The sequence below is a fragment of the Dreissena polymorpha genome, chromosome 11, assembly GCF_020536995.1.
Source record: "Dreissena polymorpha isolate Duluth1 chromosome 11, UMN_Dpol_1.0, whole genome shotgun sequence".
NCBI classification, from domain to species: domain Eukaryota; kingdom Metazoa; phylum Mollusca; class Bivalvia; order Myida; family Dreissenidae; genus Dreissena; species Dreissena polymorpha.
This window is the reverse complement of record NC_068365.1, coordinates 71,350,407-71,362,705: the sequence shown is the minus strand read 5'-3', so window position 1 is coordinate 71,362,705 and position 12,299 is coordinate 71,350,407.

Here is a 12,299-nt window from a genome sequence, read left to right as displayed (position 1 = left end):
ATCTTATTCTTTACTTTTTTTAATTACTTTTACTATTTAATTATGTGATAGTGTTTTCATTTAGTAATTCATTTGTGTGATCGTCGTTGTATATATGTGTTCAGTATGTTGCCAACGGTATGCATTTACTGATACTGCCAATAACTAAGACAGACAAACAGACGGAACAATCTAGAATCTCTCTCAAGTTCAAGAACTCTGCAAGTTCATTCAATTAATCCGTTAAATCGTGTATGTTCTGTGCAGTAAAATTGATGCAATCCCCAAATGTCATCGTTGGGCAATAAATGGCGATTCCAGTTTTATCCACATGACTACATCCTCTCATGTTTGCTTCCAGAACTTAAAAAATATCCACTCAACATAGTCGCTATTGCATTAACAACAAACATCACATAATGAATTACATTATGTTTGTTTACGTGCTGATATTTGAAAATGCGCTTTAACAAAGTATTATCATCTCCACAAATTGTATAATTTGAAATGTATTTAATAGTGTGTTCGTCATGGTAACCGTAACATGTCTGCCAACAATAGTCATTTTGGTTTACCTGAGAAGAAGGAAGGTCCCAGTGTAGTTACTGGAAATAACCGTATACTGGTCAACGTCCAAAAGAGTAGGAAGTAGTGGTCTTCATATAGCCGTTAAAATGTTACTGTTGATATCGCATGAAAAGTATGCTCGGACAAACACAGATATACACATTAACGATTGATGCATACAAAATAATGTAATGGTTGCAAATATAAGGAAAATTGTAATAGTAATTTTCTGCTTGGCTTTCTGGTGTTTAACCACAAACATGCTTTCTTTTTTGAATCTGTGACAATATGTGTTTAAAATGTGAACACGTTAATTTATAGAACTAGAAATATAGTGTGTACGTATGTGGTTTATCACTTAATATAAACAAGAAGTAAAGTTATAGTTACTAATTTGTAGTCACATTTCACATATGTGACCAGTTTAATTGAATGATTTTGAAACTCGTCTCGTAAGATCTTGTATTTGAGGTAATACAGTCAGCTTTTCATTGTTCCTCGCTGAGTTTCGTTGATCCGTTAACTAGACAGAAGTTGTCATTAGAAAAAGATGCATGCCTTTTACCGCGATAGTTGTAATGGCCATGCGTTCTAGTTACAATAATGCGGTGAAGCATACATACAAACGACAAATATACAAACCAAAAGCATTGAAATCAATTAGCGTTTAGTAAAGCATGCTCTTTATAGTTTTTTTATTAAGCGTGTGTTGCCTTTTTAGTAGTTCGGGAAAGGACTTTTTGTTCGTACCTTACCTGCTATGCAATTAAGTATTAACTACAAAATCATTCGAATTAAGTGACTGCAACACATTCCTTTTCGTTAAATATGATTGTGTTTTAAATACAATGAATTACAGTTAGTAGATAGAGAATGTAAAAGTATTGTTCGTCTCTTGGGAATATACATTATTAACGTAACCTTTTCACATCAGAAAAGGTAGCATAAGCCATGGTGTAGTTTCCATCGCCAAGTGTTTTTAAAACATAAATTGAATACAAGTTCAAAAATGCGATAGTGTGTTGGTCAACCTACCAATAGTAGTTATCACACCAAGAGCAAAGTAGAATGTTGCAGCGAACTTCCACTGAGAACCCGCTTTGTACGGCACGGACTGAATGATATTCCTTCGCAGAATATTAAAGTCGATGTCTGTCATATTGTACTTGGTACAGATGATCTGTCTCTCGTGAAAGTAGTCCCTGCTCTTTTTTCTCTCTGTCTCCGAGTCGAGTGCTTTGAAAACGCTTGCGCCTACTCAAAAGTACGTAAATGTGCAGACAAAAAGAGCTAGGGTCAGAATGTTTTGTTTCTTCATGTCTATACGGCGCCGTGGTAAAGGGTAGTCGTGGAAAAGACTGTCTATGGGTCTCTAGCCTCACCCGATTCAAATTGCCATAAGGTTCAATGCTGTATCGCGTTTAGTTGTGTTTCGGTCAACATCGTATACGAATCTCGGCCCAGACTAATCTAAACAAAAAGGTTTGAAAAGCTTGCGTTTTACATAGTCTTCGCTGGGTGTTTTATTTATCTATAGCGAGTGCAATATCTAATGCAGCCAAACTCGACATCGTCGATCATCGTGTTTCGATATGCCAAATAAAATTCACAGTAACGTTTACAATGGCGTCTATATTAATACTAAAGCACATTATTCATGTTCCCCACTTTCCGTCAGTATTTTTCATTCTGCGTTTTATTATTAGATTTCTTTGCACAATTATTTTCTCCGGACGTTTGCTTCCAATGCACCAATTGTACCGTTCCGACATTGTATACGTTGAAGTTGGTCGATGGCCTCGTTTTAGGGGAATTCTGAAAGTATACAACGATTGAGTTTATGACGTTTAATAGTTGAATAAACATTAGGTATCTAATGGTGTACATGAATCAATGGTATTACCGTCTTTGGACTAGACTGTAAAAACATAGCAAACGCATGCATGCGTTTTACATAAAACAACAGCATAACATTAAAAACATTTTCTGGAACCACAGACACGCGCATCGTTATAAATGCAACAATTTTAAAACGTCGCTAAAAGGACAGGGTTCACTCCCTTCCGAGAAGCCGTCAATATAACTTCTACAAAATATTCTGGAAAATAAAGTTACGTATGAGTGTTGTATGCATATTTTTATCGTGTAGTGTCGCAGAACTTTCAAACAACTTTGCTTTTCAACTGTGATATATGTTAAGCTGTGCAAAACAACGTCGATGTCATTTTCAACGAAATAGTTGAAGACATGTTGTAGTATGCATTTATTTATGTTTATCTTGCCCCATCAAGCATGTATAATGTTGCTCCGGTGTATATTGAACCATGGCGTGATAAAGTAATGAAAAAAGTAACTAAATCAAATTTAACATAATATTGCACTGCTTTTTAAATATGGAAATCGTCAATTACACGTGTATGTACGTAATTAATTCTGGACGCACCATTCAACCGGTTTAAATAACCGGTTAAGACTACCCATGCGATCGTGACTCAATAAAATAAATTAAACTATTTTGTATCTTCAATGAAATTTGTTAACAAAGTTTCCCAAATTGCTTTTCCAGTATTTGCAGACAGAATGAAAAGTGAAAGCAAACAATGGGTATATGCAAACAATACTAAGCAAACAGTAAGAATAGCTTATATATAACAGGCTGAATAACCAGCGAAGGCGACACGTATGTTCCTTTCATTTATGTTACAGGTAGGTGTGTGGGGGAGGCGTATTTTGAATTACAGAGTTACTTTAAGATAAAGAATATCTTTTATGCTTAGTGCTTATAATTCCCAAATAAGTGTGAAAGAATCTATTCAACCGTATATTGCCAAACAGAACGAATAGCTGATACATATCAGGTGGATTAAGCCATAAGTGTGTTTTGTGTTTTCTTTTCAATGGAATGGGGTTATTTCCAAGCTACAAAAATACTTTGAAATGTTACCTTGATGATTACCCCAAACCTAACTCTGGTTATAGTCCCATTGCTTCAAAACGCTGCGTACGTTTGTTCAATATGGTTTCAGAGAAGAAGATAACTGCATCAGTTGTCACAACTGGATTATGATATGATGGTTTTGAATGCGAATGGTGCCGTCTCCGAGTTACTTGAACAGTCCAGACGTTTTTTATTTATGTTTGGTTTATTCTGGCTATCTTAAAAAGAGCAAATAAATGTGTTGCCTTTTACCAACATAATGAAGTATTCGTATGTATTATATTGGAATCCGGGCGTTTGATAAAGTATCATCGTAAAATCATAGGCTCTGCAGTATGTAAGTGAACTTACAGGTGTGACAATATTTGTTTGACGCATTGCCTTTAAAGCCTCCTCACACATAGACGATTCCATATGACGAAGCCTGGCAAAAAGGGTAAATTTATGAATTCTAACGAATTCTTGCCGAAATTGTTTGAAAATGTGTTGCATTGTGTAATATTACAACGAAACGTGAACGTAGAGGAACTATTTTGTGCGAATGATTTACGAAGATTGACGAACAGTTACTGCAATTCGCTAGAAACCGTTAGGTCGCGCAAATAATATTCGTTCTTTTGGTTAGCGATTAGGAGCTATTAAGAGCGTAAAGATACGAATGTATGCACAACCTTGCGCATAATTGCGCATACGCCGAACATTTTCGAAACGGTGTTTCTGCATCCGGGCGTTTAAATACAAAAAAAACAATACTCTTTATTAATGTATTCCACTAGTATGTTACACTCTATTTCAATATCTAATGTGGCACAATCCTGTCTTGCCATGGCACACATCCCGCTTGAGAATTGACCCAGTGCTTCAGAGTGTTTCTCACAATCTTGCCTTTTTTTGTTGCTGTGTTGTGACCCCTGATATTGACATTCCTGGTATTCTCCAAGTTGCGACCTATTCTCAATACCCTATGAACCAGATCGCCTCTTCTATCATCATGGTATACCAGTGCATTCTGCATGGTGGGGTACCTGATCCTTATCAAGTTGTGGAGAATGCAGCATGTCTTTACAATCAGCCTTACTGTTGATGGGCTGTTGATCATCTTTGTAAGAAGTATCTGAAATTACAGATGACCAGTATTGTTATGTGTTAAAAGTATTTCTTTTATAAATGAAATTGTGTTTTAAAAAAGGGTATTGCAGTTCCGCTATTAAGACCACTTTGAAGATTGAAAAAAGAATATTCGGTTTTTGACAATATCAAAGTCCCAAATTGTTAATTTATACAATCTAACGCTGGTTTTAGCGTCTTAACATGGAGAATTGTTTTGTCAAATAGCATATGGCCCGATTCGTCTGTCTTTTTTGTTTGATAGATCTTCATGTCCGCACAAGTTGTCTCTACGTGATACCTTTTACATATTCACGGGTCTTGTAATATGGATCACCCAATAGTGTTACCTCTTCTTGAAGTTTAACGATGATGATCGGAAATATTAACTATATGATGCTATATTCTTAAATATTGTTTTAAACGGGAGGTAGTTGACACCTGTTTGTAATTTCATTTCATCGTTCCTCAAAAAGTTGAAGCTCTGTTGCTCTGGCCTCCTTCCTACCATTGAGTAATTAAATCGTAATTATTTTGAATGCGTATTAATTCCCTTTTGTTATTGTTTAAAATGAGTTACAATGCTATGAGGTTAAATTTTATGTACATGTATATGTATCATAATTATTGCTAGGACAAGTGTGAGGTTGAGCGCTCTAAAACCGGGCTAAACACCCAATGCTTTGCATTGACCGTTCGTTATTCTGCTATGTGTGTATGTTGTTTCGTATTGTGCCGTACATTTTTGGCGATTGGTCACTTGTCATAAATAAAAGACCACGAACGTATTGCAATACTGCTTGAGCTGCTGGAGTTTCACTTGTTTACATTGAACGCGACGCGCTGTCTCTACATTATTATAATCTTCTGGTATTTATGAAGGGACGCGAATGAAAATATAAAACAGACGCCACTGCCGACTAACAACGTCCGTATTGCTACAAGTATGGGTCAAAACGTTTGCAAGCGTTATACTTGATTTGAGACAGATGGTTCATTGGATCATAACACGCAAATATGGAAAATAACATTTCAAGTTATTATTTCGCTTGCACAAGTATCTTTCAAGTGGATCCATTTCAAATTGTAGAAATATATATAACATGACGGCACAACGCGTGGTACTAAATGAAGCAATACAAATACAAAACACATGTGTTCCTGAAAACGAAAGAATACCGATAACATTTAATGAAAAATAGAACGTTAACCATTTGGCAAACACAAATAATCAGAAATGTTTCATACAGAACCTCGCTTTATCGAAATAAATAGTACATTTGATAAAGGCAATGCACATAAAGACTATTTAAAGGTCTGCGGAAAACCAGATTCTGTTGATAAGGTTATTAAACATAATAAACGTGGCATTCTTTTCGATTTGCACAAAACCCACATAACAATCTATGCCACAAAGTTCAATAAAGCTGAACGTTGTCAACTGTTGTTAAATTATCTAGAGAGAGCTTTAGCGTGACAAGCTTTACAAGTGAGGTAAGTCACCCGGTCGGTTCTACTTTTCTGTACAAATACTGTCTTAAGGACCATGTGAGCAAACAATGGTTCAATTCATTCGTTCTAATGCAACGTTCTACACGTTCAATAACGTGTATTTTACTCTATATTACTTCATATAATTCACTAAAAGTCTCTTCGTTAACTTCACTCACAAGTATTTCTCAACAAGAAATTTATTTCAATATTTGTTCGAATGAAATATTCACTATTGAGTCGTCTTTGTATTTTTATTTTTATTTTAGGGATATACTTGTGTGTTATATGATCGTTCTTACTTGTATGTATAACCAGTTTATCCTTTACATTCCATTGACCACTTGCCTGTAATAACTGTCTATCAATACAAACCATTGACCAGTTGCCTTAAATTACAGTTTTTCATATACTGGCCATTGATCACTTGCCTATTATAACAATATATCTCATACAGGCTATTGTATACTTGACTATAATAACTGCTAACATATACAGGCCTCGGCCGATTGTCTAATATTACAGTTTATTATATACAGGTCATTTACCACTTGTCTTTATTTACATTTAATCATATGCAGGCCACTGACCACTTATTACTATGGCTGCACCGAATATCCGAAATATCCGAGATTCGCGGATCCAAACGAGGATTCGCGGATCTAACCGTGATTGGTAAAATCGGTTTCGAATCCGGATCTTATTTGAGTTTAACCTTTCGTTTGCGTTAATTGTTTCTTTCGCCCTAATACGTTTCGATAAATGTTTATTTCGCCCTAATACGTTTCGATAAATTGTTTCTTTCTGTTTGAAAGGCTGACTGGTATGTAGTTTGTCACAAGTATCGCTACTTTTTCGACAAAAACATGGTACTACACATTCTACTTTTGTTTTCGATGGTGCAAAATAGCACAGAAGAAAAATCGCGATGCACATAAACAATTTAAATCCTTCATGTGGAAGATTTTGGGTTTTATCAGCATACTAATTCTGGCTTATAAGTGGTCGTTACGAAGTATACTATTGATACTTATTGCAGATTGCGTGTGATGCGTTTTTTGCTTGTTAAAATACAGCGTTATTCATATTATATCTGACATAGATGTGTTTATTAGGAGACATTATTATTAATGTTTGTCGTTAAAATGCTTACACTATTTCGTGTTTGTGCGATTTTGAGACATTTGCGGAATCTGGACCCGGGTATAAATTTTTTGAACACCGGAAGTCAATTTTGTCATCTACTTAGTATTTGTTTTTGTTTTTGAGGTCGTTATTTCTGCTTCCATTCTGCTGTTGCGGCTGCAGCTGCATCTACCAATGCTGCTAAAGTAGTATAAATATGAGAAGCTGTAAAGTTTATAATAATAATAAAAGTTAATTACTTTTCTCATAAGACATATATACGTTCTGGTGTTTTAAAACATAATATTGGTTATAACAATATAATTATAAGTTATTTTGCGTATTTTTACTTTCAAATTAAATTCGAACCGATATTCGATATACGAGCCTTTGGATTCGAATTCGTATCCGATTAAAATTTTGGATTCGGTGCAGCACTAATAATGACTGTCTACCAATGCAGATACTTGAGCACTGACATATAGTTACAGTTTATAATATACAGGCCATTGACTATCGACGTATAATAACAGATACATATACAGGCCATTGATCAATTCATTATCAGCTTTTTTATACACGCATCAAAATCAGTTTGAATACTATTTTTTTGGTCTTTTGTGCTCGCTATACAGTTAATTCATAAGATATAAAGTTTGATATCTTAATGCTTCGTTATAAATACATTCATCTACATGTGTGTGCATTAAATATACTTAATATACGAGGGCGCAATTTATCTGTCAATGCCTTGATAATAAAACTCTATTTTTAAATCAATAATACATTTTAAAAAATGCGAATTTGAGTAAACGAAAACAATATAACCTTACATTTAAGTGTGTTATGTTTTATGGTATGTTTGTCCATACAAGGGGAGTACGAAAATGTATTATGCACAGTGTGCGCGAGAAATGAACAATGTTGCTAGTTCAAACGGCTTTGACACGTTTAACGACCCAGCTCTTTGATGTATTAGCTAATAATGCATGTTGGAACGCACACATTGCTTGCTAACTTCTGCTTTCATTTATTACTTCACTATTCTAGAACATTATCGGCTTGAAAGGCGCGTTACAACACTTCATGTATTATGCACTCGACTTCTACATCTTTATAGCCAATAATGATGCACGTACTTTATTCAAGTGTTTTTTAAAGAAAATATATGCGGCGTTAACAAGTACAACGGGGTGTGTGTCCGCGGCACTTCCATTATGGCATCTGCAATTCACAAGGCTTCATTAACGCATGAGCAACTGGACGTTTGAAACTTTTTTAGTTCAACATTGATCCCAGTTGTCAAATAATGCCAAGTCTGAATAGATGATATTATTAGAATAGTATTAATGGTATAAATATTTCAATAGGAAGTGTCTAAATATATACCAGAGGATTGCAGTTGTTTTATGAATAAAGGTTCGAATAGCACACTTCAGACAAGTATACGTTATTTTTAAGAAAAAAGGTCAAGAAAATAACCATAATAAAGTATTATAGTACACTGAAGTACAATTTGATATCAAATTTGTTATGGGTTGCAATATAGTCAATACATTTATACAATCAGAAGCGAAATCAAACTGACTTTACATGCTCTTTTATAATATAAGGAATGTCTGTTTTATAACAAAACACATAAAACTATTATTTTGATTTTATAAAAGCGAACATGGATTCTTCTCTGCCCTAAATTGTTACACTGTCCATTCAACTATTACAGAAGACAAGTACCACTCTCTTTCCGTACTTGGAAACATAATTTAAAATAACTATTATCCTACGTTTCACATGCAACGTTTCGCGTGTCCAATTATGAACAACTAAATTTATTTCGTCCGAAGATTTAATTTTGTACAGCGGTACATAGTATATGGTGTACTAAGGGTATTACCCCAGCATCTGTGAATTGTGACCATAACATGATTGTAATTAAAAAGGATTTGCTTGACCGTTTGAAGGCAGTACTAAGCACGTACGAGTATAGTGTTTAGTGAATGTTTTTTATATGTGCTATGTTTTATTGACCATTGGTCACTTGCTTTTAATTGTTGAAGATATGTTTTTTCACTTCACCTTATGCAAAATATAGGAATATAACAGCGACTATATTCAAGCAGAACATAATGTTAATTATTAACCTGAAACAGCAACATTTGTAACAACATTCAACCATATAAATCACGCCCAGCTTGCTTTATATGAAAAATGAACCATAAGATGGCCAATACAGTATTTGAGAAAACAATTCACGACTGTATTAAAACCATAAACAGAAGAGTATGGCTTTCAACACATAACTTAGCCAACACGTGCGAAAATACAATTATTCAAAATTCGATTTGATGGTCGCAACAACGCAGCATGCACACTCAGCATGACTTAGTTAACGTTCCAATTAAATATAAATAGTTGTAACAAAACCAAAAAGCACACGATGACAAAATGGCAGTCTTTTTCTCTCTTATAAAACATTTTTATGCAGTCTTCACTCTTTGTCAAATTAGTAACGTATTGTATTAGCATAAAATGCGAAGAAGTGTGATTGGCGAATTATGCGAATCATTAATAATATTTATTTAATAATATGTATTATTAAGGGTCGGTCTAGGAACAGTCGGATTAACAAACTAATGGACGTATTAGCAGTACCGATAGGCTCTTTTTTTAACCACTTCGATACCATATTGCTTCTACGTTTAATAAAAGACTCGTTCAATGCTATTTTCCTTTCCTACAAAGATGAACTGAGAAATAGTATCCCATGTATAATAATTATTTGAGGTGATATCAGATGTCCGTTAATTGTGATTATTTAAAAACAAATTCGTTACATGCTTATGTTTTTATAATTGTCATGGCTTATATATTTCTTTAGCCGTAGAATGCACGATAACCATCATCTTTATGTTTGTTTAACTTCGTTTTAAAGTAATCAACAATTAGGGCATTTTTATAAGTTATATGATGTGATGTGTTTTCTTATCTTGCTGCTTTTAAGCACTGTTGTCGTCATTGAAATATGCATGTTCAAAATGTTTGTGTCTATCCTTCTGAGCGATGCCAAACCTTGATGTTGTATGAAGACGATCAATGGAATTTCATGGAAAACTCGCACAAAAGACATAGTTCCGTCACTTAAGTACAAAGGAGAACGCGTTTATGAAACTAAACCTCTATGGCCAATTCCAGGCGTTCTGGGATATTTAATTTGAAAGATAATCAATATCCTTATCAAATTTTTACATCAAAAGCACGATTTAATTAGCCCATCCGCGGCAGAAAAAAATCTCCCAGGCCGTATTTTGCATTTTCAGCAAGATTTTGAGCTTTCGATAAATACTGTGCCTAGAAATTAAAAAAAATATATATATTGAAAATAGAAGTAGATCATGCATTATCAAATGCTCAAAGCTGCAAAAAAAAACATGTTTTATACATGGTAACAAAATCATGTGACGTATAATTGGAGGTCACTAAGTTTAATCTTCAATTACATATCTGATTAACAACTTTCAGCATACAGCATTCGGTATCAAGATCATGGATTAAGGTGTATGCAATATTGTTATTATTTGCCAATGAAAAATGTTATATGGTCAAAACAGCTCATGCATAGGTTTAATGGAAGTATGCAATACGACTAAATATGTTAACAGTGTTAATTTAAAAATCTAGTAAACATTGTATATTGTTTTCTTTTGCGTTGTTTAAACTATCGGTTTTAAATAAATCAATAATGGTTTTTGTGGATGCATTATATTTATAAAGGGCATGACTTGCAAATGAAGAATGAGATTTTTGATACATACAATTTGCATTTTAAAATAGATTTGTTCTAAGAGCAATCTGGTTTGATCTAAATACGTTTGAGCCCTTTTCATAAAGAGACGATTAGTGTTGTTCAATTTGAGACAGGAGCATTCGAGAGTTCATCCAGTAGTGATCGACAATGCAATAACTCAAGCGTTAAATAATATAGGTTAAATTTAGTGCTATAATGTTATGTATTGTCCTGAATTGTATATTGTAATCGGTGACCGGAGACCGCATGTGTTCTCGATGACCAGACGGACTTACAAGCATCACTACACGTACTATTTACACGCGTAAGCTGAGATAAGTTGGGCATTCAGCTGTACAGAAATCACAGGCAGCCGCGCACGACTTACAATGGTGTGTCCATGCTTGTGTCCATGTTAATGCAAATAATGTAATTGAAACGAATTGTTGTCGCTATTTCGTCAGCAAGGTTGTTTTATGTCTGTGTACACTGGAACCCAGCTGATAAAAAATTTACGTTTTAATTAATTACTTTTTGTGAATCATGTATTTATTTATTTGTTTTGTATTATTTATTTTGTTTATGTATGTATTTATATAGTGCACGCATTGACCGTTGAAATGGTGTAGCCTTATAACACGATTCGTTTTTGGTGATTGGGACGTTTGCGTTATGTTTCGTATGCAGTGTTTTTTACTTGTTATTAGTCCCTGCCATACATTTATTGAGGCAGTTGTATTAAGGAGAGCCCCTCTAAGCTATGGCAGGTAAAATTTCGTAATGATATTAATTAATTAAATTTAACTAAAATTCTTAAATAAAAAAAACAAGCGCATTTGATGTGTGTGTAGCCTCGTTTGTCCAGACAATGCGATTGAATAAGTCTAATAATTATGACGTATTCTAACAGAACATTCACGAGTATTTTTTAACAGATTCATGACTTACACAACTCGTCCACTTTTAAATCATTCCGAATGAATTCGCCGTTATTTTACTTCAGGAAAGTAACAGAAGCGAATAGCTCAAATAAAATATGCAGAGGTTAAATAAGCATTTACCAAACAAAAGATTCGATAGCAATGTATTTTTTTAACAAGATAAATACATTAATTTAATGTACTACTCATATTTCCCATTAGTAACTTGTTATAATTAGTGCACCATGTGGAACAGCTGTGGAATAAGGCTCATTGGCAATATGGTATTGTGTGATGGCTTTCCATTCCATGTATTCGTCCAAACCTTCCGTTTGTCTGTCCAGCCCACTTGTTGGTGTCGCACGTAACATTTGAATGTTTACGACAA